Raw genomic sequence first — 9,150 nt, 5'->3', positions numbered from 1 at the left:
CCAAATAGCATAAACCATTATCCTCTTAATGATAACAAACTCTAAATTGTTGAATGTAAAGCATTTGACAAGAATTATGGGATTATTTTGAACTCAGTGAAGACACATAGCTATTAAATTTCTGAAGCCCAGTGATTTTTATGATGTAAAATTCATGACCATGTCACCTTTCTAAAACTAATTATGAGAAAATAGAACTTTCAAGTTGGAGAATTCTAACATGATTAAAAAAGCACTTGACCCTGCCTCTTCTCCATCAAATCTCTTTTCTTTTTTGCATGGGACAAATTTTCATCTTAGCCTCTGAAGAGTTATGCCCTGAAGTAACTTGTAATGACTACCATATGTTAAGGAGAAATCCTTAACATTACAGAACTGTATAATTGTTACAGCTTTAGGGTTCCTGGATCCAGAATGCAGAAAAATAGCACCTCATGGCTTCAGCAGCTGTTTTTCTTATTTACACTGAAATTCCAGTGTCAAAAAGCTAGTCCTTGCTCCATCCTCCCAAGAATAAAATATTCCATATTCCGTTGTGTAGTATGAAGAAAAAAAGGAAGGAAAGCAGAGTGTTTTAGATGCCAAACAGCATATGGAGAGCTTCGTACACCAGGATGTCTGGGAACATCAGTGACAGGACCCTTCTCACAGCTGTTGGATCCCCTCTGACGAGAAGGCTTTATGGGGAAAAAATAGGCAATCAACATTCTGCAAAGGATGACATTTTCTATTAAATTTCCCCCACTTTTATATAACGCAGCTGCAGCAGCTTTATGTGACTTTTCCTAATGATACCTCATCTTATGAACATGTGCGGTTGTGAAACAGTTTGTCAGCGGCTCCCTCTAAATACACAAGGTTTCAGAGCAGTCACTACCCACTTTACCTGAAAGTCCCTAACCCCATCAGCAAGAGTCCCAGATGCTTACATTTATGTGTGCCTGTAACAATGCAGAACTTTATTTTTTTTTTTTTTTTTTTTTACATGTTTTTATTTTTTTTTTTATTTTTATTTTTTTTTTTTTTAATATTATTTTATTAGTTGGAGGCCAATCACCTTACAACATTTCAGTGGGTTTTGTCATACATTGACATGAATCAGCCATATAGTTACATGTATTCCCCATCCCGATCCCCCCTCCCACCTCCCTCCCCACCCGACTCCTCAGGGTCCTCCCAGTGCACCAGGCCCGAGCACCTGACTCATGTATCCCACCTGGGCTGGTGGTCCGTTTCACCATAGATAATATACATGCTGTTCTTTCAAAACATCCCACCCTCACGTTCTCCCCCAGAGTTCAAAAGTCTGTTCTGTATTTCTGTGTCTCTTTTTCTGTTTTGCATATAGGGTTATCGCCACCATCTATCTAAATTCCGTATATATGTGTTAGTATACTGTAATGTTCTTTATCTTTCTGACTTACTTCACTCTGTATAATGGGCTCCAGTTTCATCCATCTCATTAGAACTGATTCAAATGAATTCTTTTTAACGGCTGAGTAATATTCCATGGTGTATATGTACCACAGCTTCCTTATCCATTCATCTGCTGATGGGCATCTAGGTTGCTTCCATGTCCTGGCTATTATAAACAGTGCTGCGATGAACATTGGGGTGCACGTGTCTCTTTCAGATCTGGATTCCTCAGTGTGTATGCCCAGAAGTGGTATTGCTGGGTCATATGGCAGTTCTATTTCCAGTTTTTTAAGAAATCTCCACACTGTTTTCCATAGTGGCTGTACTAGTTTGCATTCCCACCAACAGTGTAAGAGGGTTCCCTTTTCTCCACACCCTCTCCAGCATTTATTGCTTGTAGACTTTTGGATAGCAGCCATCCTGACTGGCGTGTAATGGTACCTCATTGTGGTTTTGATTTGCATTTCTCTGATGATGAGTGATGTTGAGCATCTTTTCATGTGTTTGTTAGCCATCTGTATGTCTTCTTTGGAGAAATGTCTGTTTAGTTCTTTGGCCCATTTTTTGATTGGGTCGTTTATTTTTCTGGAATTGAGCTTCAGGAGTTGCTTGTATATTTTTGAGATTAATCCTTTGTCTGTTTCCTCATTTGTTATTATTTTCTCCCAATCTGAGGGCTGTCTTTTCACCTTACTTATAGTTTCCTTTGTTGTGCAAAAGCTTTTAATTTTCATTAAGTCCCATTTGTTTATTTTTGCTTTTATTTCCAATATTCTGGGAGGTGGGTCATAGAAGATCTTGCTGTGATTCATGTCGGAGAGTGTTTTGCCTATGTTCTCCTCTAGGAGTTTTATAGTTTCTGGTCTTACATTTAGATCTTTAATCCATTTTGAGTTTATTTTTGTGTATGGTGTTAGGAAGTGTTCTAGTTTCATTCTTTTACAAGTGGTTAACCAGTTTTCCCAGCACCACTTGTTAAAGAGATTGTCTTTTTTCCATTGTATATCCTTGCCTCCTTTGTCAAAGATAAGCTGTCCATAGGTTCGTGGATTTATCTCTGGGCTTTCTATTCTGTTCCATTGATCTATATTTCTGTCTTTGTGCCAGTACCATACTGTCTTGATGACTGTGGCTTTGTAGTAGAGTCTGAAGTCAGGCAGGTTGATTCCTCCAGTTCCATTCTTCTTTCTCAAGATTACTTTGGCTATTCGAGGTTTTTTGTATTTCCATACAAATTGTGAAATTATTTGTTCTAATTCTGTGAAAAATACCGTTGGTAGCTTGATAGGGATTGCATTGAATCTATAGATTGCTTTGGGTAGAATAGCCATTTTGACAATATTGATTCTTCCAATCCATGAACACGGTATGTTTCTCCAACTGTTTGTGTCCTCTTTGATTTCTTTCATCAGTGTTTTATAGTTTTCTATGTATAGGTCTTTTGTTTCTTTAGGTAGATATACTCCTAAGTATTTTATTCTTTTTGTTGCAATGGTGAATGGTATTGTTTCCTTAATTTCTCTTTCTGTTTTTTCATTGTTAGTGTATAGGAATGCAAGGGATTTCTGTGTGTTAATTTTATATCCTGCAACTTTACTATATTCATTAATTAGCTCTAGTAATTTTCTGGTAGAGTCTTTAGGGTTTTCTATGTAGAGGATCATGTCATCTGCAAACAGCGAGAGTTTCACTTCTTCTTTTCCTATCTGGATTCCTTTTATGTCTTTTTCTGCTCTGATTGCTGTGGCCAAAACTTCCAACACTATGTTGAATAGTAGTGGTGAGAGTGGGCATCCTTGTCTTGTTCCTGATTTCAGAGGAAATGCTTTCAATTTTTCACCATTGAGGGTGATGCTTGCTGTGGGTTTGTCATATATAGCTTTTATTATGTTGAGGTATGTTCCTTCTATTCCTGCTTTCTGGAGAGTTTTAATCATAAATGAGTGTTGAATTTTGTCAAAGGCTTTCTCCAATGCAGAACTTTAAAATGAGCCACTAAATAGGAAGGACAGGCTATGTCACAGTGGCTTCCCAATAATATCTTCCTAATGTAGGTAAAGTTGTTCTTCCAAAAAGGTGTGATGTGGGTTGATTCATTGATGATTCTGTACAGTACTGTCTACATCTAATCCACAGGTATAGACTCACTGAGGAAAGTAATGAATGGTAGATCAACTTCTCTATATTTCCTTTTAACTAAAAAGAAAGGTAACTTTGTAGTTTTCTTGTTTATAAAGTTGCTGTTAAGTGCAATGGTTATAAATTAGTTTGTCTTCTAAACACTTTCAGCTTGTGTTGATGCCCTTCCTCTAGAGTAAATTCTTATTGTTCTGCAAATGTGTGATATTGAATTATACATACTACTGATAAATAAATTTAAAAAATTCTCTTGAAGAAATTGTCCAGGTTAATCTAGATCAAATACTGTGGGATTTGATTTCTCTTATTTAAGTGCTGGTCTTGAACATTAAACATGTATCTCAAACCTCTTATCAAGATTTCCTGTTTAGAAGAAATTCTTTAGTTATTTTTGTATCTGTTGTATGGATCTTAAAATCGATTTCATAAACTCTGGCTCAGTTTTGCAATATTTAAGGTAAAAGATAACAATACATTTCTAGCTTTCTGGTTCAGGTATCATTAACTATTTTGTTTTCACAGAACACTTCAGATAACATAGTGACAACAAAAAAAGAATAATATAAAGTAATTTAATCTTTAAAAATATAAAAATAACCCCAGGCTCAAGGAGTTCCCATGATGGTGGAGAGGCAAGAGTCTGAGATCACCTCCTTTCATAAACACACAAAAATTCCTACTATTTACAGAGACACTACTAATGAGAAAAAGCATGACCCAACAGAAAAGACCTTCTACAACTAAAGATATAAAGAAGGAACCACAACAAGATGTGTAAGAGGAGCAAAGTTGGAGTATAGTCAAGACCTATATTCCCAGGTGGGGCTTCCCAGGTGGCACAGTGGTAAAGAATCCTTCTGCCAATGCAAGAGATGCAAGAGATGTGGGCTCGATTCCTGGGTCAGGAAGACTCCCTGAAGTAGGAAATAGCATTTTTTACCTGGAAAATTCCATGGACAGAAAAGCCTGGCAGGCTACAGTTCATGAGGTCATAAAGAATTGGAAACAACTGAGCCTGTGTGCATGCACGCACACACACACACACACACCCAGGTGGGCAACCCCAGTTGGGAGAACAACTACAATTGCAGATATTCTGCCCAAGAACTGAGAGGTCTGAACCTCACACAGGGCTCTCCAGCCCAAGGGTCCTGCACTGGGAAGATGAGCCCTCAGAATGTTTGGCTTTGAAGACCAGTGGGGCTTACTTTCAGGAGACCCAGAGGACTGTGGGAAATATAGACTCTACTCTTAGAGGACATACACAGGATATCCTTTGTTCTCACACCGAGGGCAAGAGCAGTAACTTGAAAGGAGCCTGGCTCATACCCATCTACAGATCTTGGAGAGTCTACCGGACAGGTTGGAGGCAACTGGAACTCACCCTGAGGATATGGACACAGGTGGTTTCTATTTTGTGGAGCTACTTTTACCACATGTACATTGGTGCTGGCAAGCACCATTTTGGAATCTTTTATCTTATTAGCTTTGGGACCCAGCCCCATCTCCATCCACCAGACTTCAGTACTGGAATGCCTCAGGCCAAGCAACTAGCTAGGCAGTGACACAGCCCTACCTACCTGCAGACAGGTTGCTTTAAGACCCCTTGAGCCCATAGCTGCCCAGAACATGGCCCTGTCTACCAGAGAGCCCAAGTCCTGGCTCCACACGTCAAAGTGCAGGCACTAGACATGGAATCCCCTGGGCCCCATCCCCACCTGCCCACCAGCACACCAACACCATCTCTGAGATACTTTGGACTCCTCAGCCAGCCACACTGGGATTCAACTCCATCCATCAGGGGGCTAGTACCAGCTTTGCACCACCCAAGAACTTCAGCTAGTCATTTCAGGAACCAGACCCACCCACCAGCAGCATGACACTATATCCAAGAATGCCAACTCTGCAACCACACACCCCAGAACCTGGTTCTGCCCACTAGTGAGCCAGCACAAGCTTAAGGAACTGTTATAGTGACACAGCCCTGCCAACCACTGGCCAGTAGTCTCCACACAAGGCAGAGCCTGACGACCAACCAGACTGAGGGACTGTCAAGCCTACCAGCCTGCCGCCCATAGCAGTCAGCCTGCCACAACAGAAGAACCCACATAACCAATGTAGGGGACACCCCTAGAACTTATCATTCTGGTGACCAGAGGGGAGTATGCTGCTGGAACACACAGGATGTCTTCTGTAAAAGACCACTTCTCTAATGTATATGCTTCCTACAAGAGACTTACTTGATTTTTAAAAGACATCATTTCCACTATAACCATAAAAATAAAAACTTTTACTATTGGTTTATTGGTTTATTGAAAACTCATCTTTCTCTGATTGCTGAGATCTGCTAATATGCGAAAGCTGCTCTGAGAAGCAGCATGGTTTTTGCTGTCTGGGCTTCCTTGGTGGCTCAGATGGTAAAGAGTCTGCCTGCAATGTGGGAGACCCAGGTTCGACCCTTGGGTCAGGAAGAGAAGTTCCCCTAGAGAAGGAAATGGCAACCCACTCCAGTATTCTTGTCTGGAGAATTCCGTAGACAGAGTAGCCTGGCAGGGTATAGTCCATTAGGTTTCAAAGGGTCAGACATGACTGAGTGACTAACACAGACACACACAAATGAAAATGGTGCCACAGGTGGCACCTGATTCAGAGCTCATATAGCAGTGGCCTCTACTTTAAAAATATTATATCTAAGTGACAAAATTATTTGTTACTGTGTTCAGGAGTAAATGAAATGGGGTAAAACTGACCAAAAAATATATTAGTATATTTCAAATAGCATTTTAGAAGTAGGTGGTGTTTGCTTTGGTTTTGGTTGTAGACTAGTGTCTCTTTGGGTTTCCCTGATGGCTCAGTGGGTAAAGAATCTGCTTGCAGTGAAAGTGACACAGGAGATGCGACTTCGATCCCTGAGCCTGGAGGGCTCCTGCAGTCCATAGGGTCAAAAAGAGTCAGACACCACTGAGCCACTAAGCACACACACACAGTGTCTCCTCAGATATCTATGAACAATGACAGAGAAGGAACAGGTCAATGTAAAACCAACTACAAGGTAAAATAGAACGTGAATGACTAGTTCTCACAGTGTTCATCAAAGAAGCATAATAAAGCTTATGCACACATTGGTGAAAATAGGCCTGTGCCATGAAGCATTAGGAGGGACAATGTTGGTGGTAAAGCTGGTAGGGTCAAGTCTAGTTTGAGCCCCAGTGAAGGCAGCACTGTAGGACTTCCTGGGTATGGCCCAGGCTCTCTTCAGGGAAGTGCTAGTAGATAATGAGTGGAAGAGTAGATGAGACCCAAAGGGGGAAACAAAGAAAGGGGTTGCTAGTGTGTAAATATGTAAACGTGAGTGTTTGGAAAATTTGGATGGTATTAATATAAACCTTCTTTTTCTCTCCTCCAGAGCAGGTCATTGATCACATACACAAATTTGTGTCACTAGCTACACATTGCCTCACTTCTGCTATTTCCTCTTGACCAGGAAATGGTGAGGAAAATGTGCTCCTTGGGAAGTGTTATAAATTCAATCAGAATGATAGTGATTTTAAGGCACCTCTTTTAGGGCCTCTTATAGCCTGATATAAAAGGGCCTTTTTGATTACTTTTGTAATCGAACCTTTTGATTACTTTCTGTCCAGGAATGACCCAGTGTGGGGAAGAGAGAAGACTGAAGACTTGTGAGCAACCTGCACAATAGTTTCAGCTCAGTTCAGTCACTCAGTCATATCTGACTCTTTGCGACCCCATGCACTGTAGCACTCCAGGCTTCCCTGTCCATCACCAACTCCCAGAGCTTCCTCAAACTCATGTCCATTGAGTCCATGATGCCATCCAACCATCTCATCCTCTGTCATCCCCCTCTCCTCCTGCCTTCAATCTTTCCCAGCATCATGGTCTTTCCCAAGGAGTCAGTTCTTCACATCAGGTGGCCAGAGTATTGGAGTTTCCGCTTCAGCATCAGTCCTTCTAATGAATATTCAGGATGGATTTCCTTTAGGATTGACTGGTTTGATCTTCTTGCAGTCCAAGGGACTCTTAAGAGTCTCCTCCAACACCACAGTTCAAAAACATCAATTCTTTGACTCTCAGCTTTATCAATTCTTCGATACTCAGCTTTCTTTATAGTCCAGCTCTCACATCCATACGTGACTATTGAAAAAACATAGCTTTGACTAGACAGACCTTTGCTGGCAAAGTAATGTCTCTGTGTTTTAATACACTGTCTAGGTTGGCCATAGTTTTTCTTCTAAGAAGCAAGTGTCTTTTCATTTCATGGCTGCAGTGATGTTGGAGCCCAAAAAAGTAGTCTGTCACTATTTCCATTGTATCCCCAAATATTTGCCATGAAGTTATGGGACTGGATGTCATGCTGTTAGTTTTTTGAATGTTGAATTTTAAGCCAACTTTTTCACTATCCGCTTTCACTTTTATCAAGAGACTCTAGTTCTTCTCTTTCTGCCATAAGGGTGGTGTCATGTGCATATCTGAGGTTATTGATATTTCTCCAGGCAATCTTGACTCCAGCTTCTGCTTCATCAAGTCTGGCATTTTGTATGATGTACTCTGCATATAAGTTAAACAAGCAGGGTGACAATATACCGCATTGATGTACTCCTTTCCCAATTTGGAACCAGTCTGTTCCATGTCCATTTCTAACTGTTGCTTCTTGACCCACATGCAGATTTCTCACAATAGTTTGCTCAGGTATAACGTGATACAGTTGGGTTTAATCTGCAAAACCTCTTCCAACTCACATACTGCAAGACTTGTTTCTCTTATTCCACAACTCCAGTATCCACCCAAGGTGCCAATAAACTCAGAGTGCTCACCATAAGTTTAAAACACGCTAGGCTTTCCTGCCCCTTTTGCCTTTTCCCATATAGTACCTTACACTGGAAAAGCCCTCCCCACATCACCACCTCTCAGACTTAACTATACTTGAAGTCTTGTCTCAAACTCCTTATCTGTCACGACATACATTCATGGAGACATTTTTTATTCTTTCTTTGAATTCTCAGAGATTTTTTTTCTAGCTTTCATGACTTTTATGTCTATATCTGTGATATGTGTAAGCAATTTTTTTCTTATCTTTTAATAAGCATTGAACATGAGAGTTACCTGATGAGAAGAGGCAACTCATTGGAAAAGACCCTGATGCTAGGAAATATTGAAGGCAGGAGGACAAGGGGAGAACAGAGGATGAGATGGTTGGGTGATATCACTGACTCAATGGACATGAGTTTGAGCAAGCCCCAGGCAATGGTGAAGGACAGGGAAGCCTGGTGTGCTGCAGTCCATGGGGTCACAAAGAGTAGGGCATGATTTATTGACTGAACAACAACAATGCAAGTTACATTTGAAAGTAACATGGAAATTACTCTAAAGTTTCCAAGTTAACATTGAAGTTATATTTGAAAACCCTTAGTTATTCAAACACACACAGACTGGTCTACATGCATTTGCATGAACTTTGGAGAGAGTAAGTGAAGTTTCAGAGTCATTTGAGTTCACTTTTTGTGTCAGTCATATCTCTAGTCCCTGGGTTATTGCATGTTTCATGTTCCTGATTTAAATAATAGATTTGAAATAAAC

The sequence above is a fragment of the Muntiacus reevesi genome, chromosome X (assembly GCF_963930625.1).
Source record: "Muntiacus reevesi chromosome X, mMunRee1.1, whole genome shotgun sequence".
Classification (NCBI taxonomy): domain Eukaryota; kingdom Metazoa; phylum Chordata; class Mammalia; order Artiodactyla; family Cervidae; genus Muntiacus; species Muntiacus reevesi.
Note: the sequence above shows the minus strand (reverse complement) of the source record.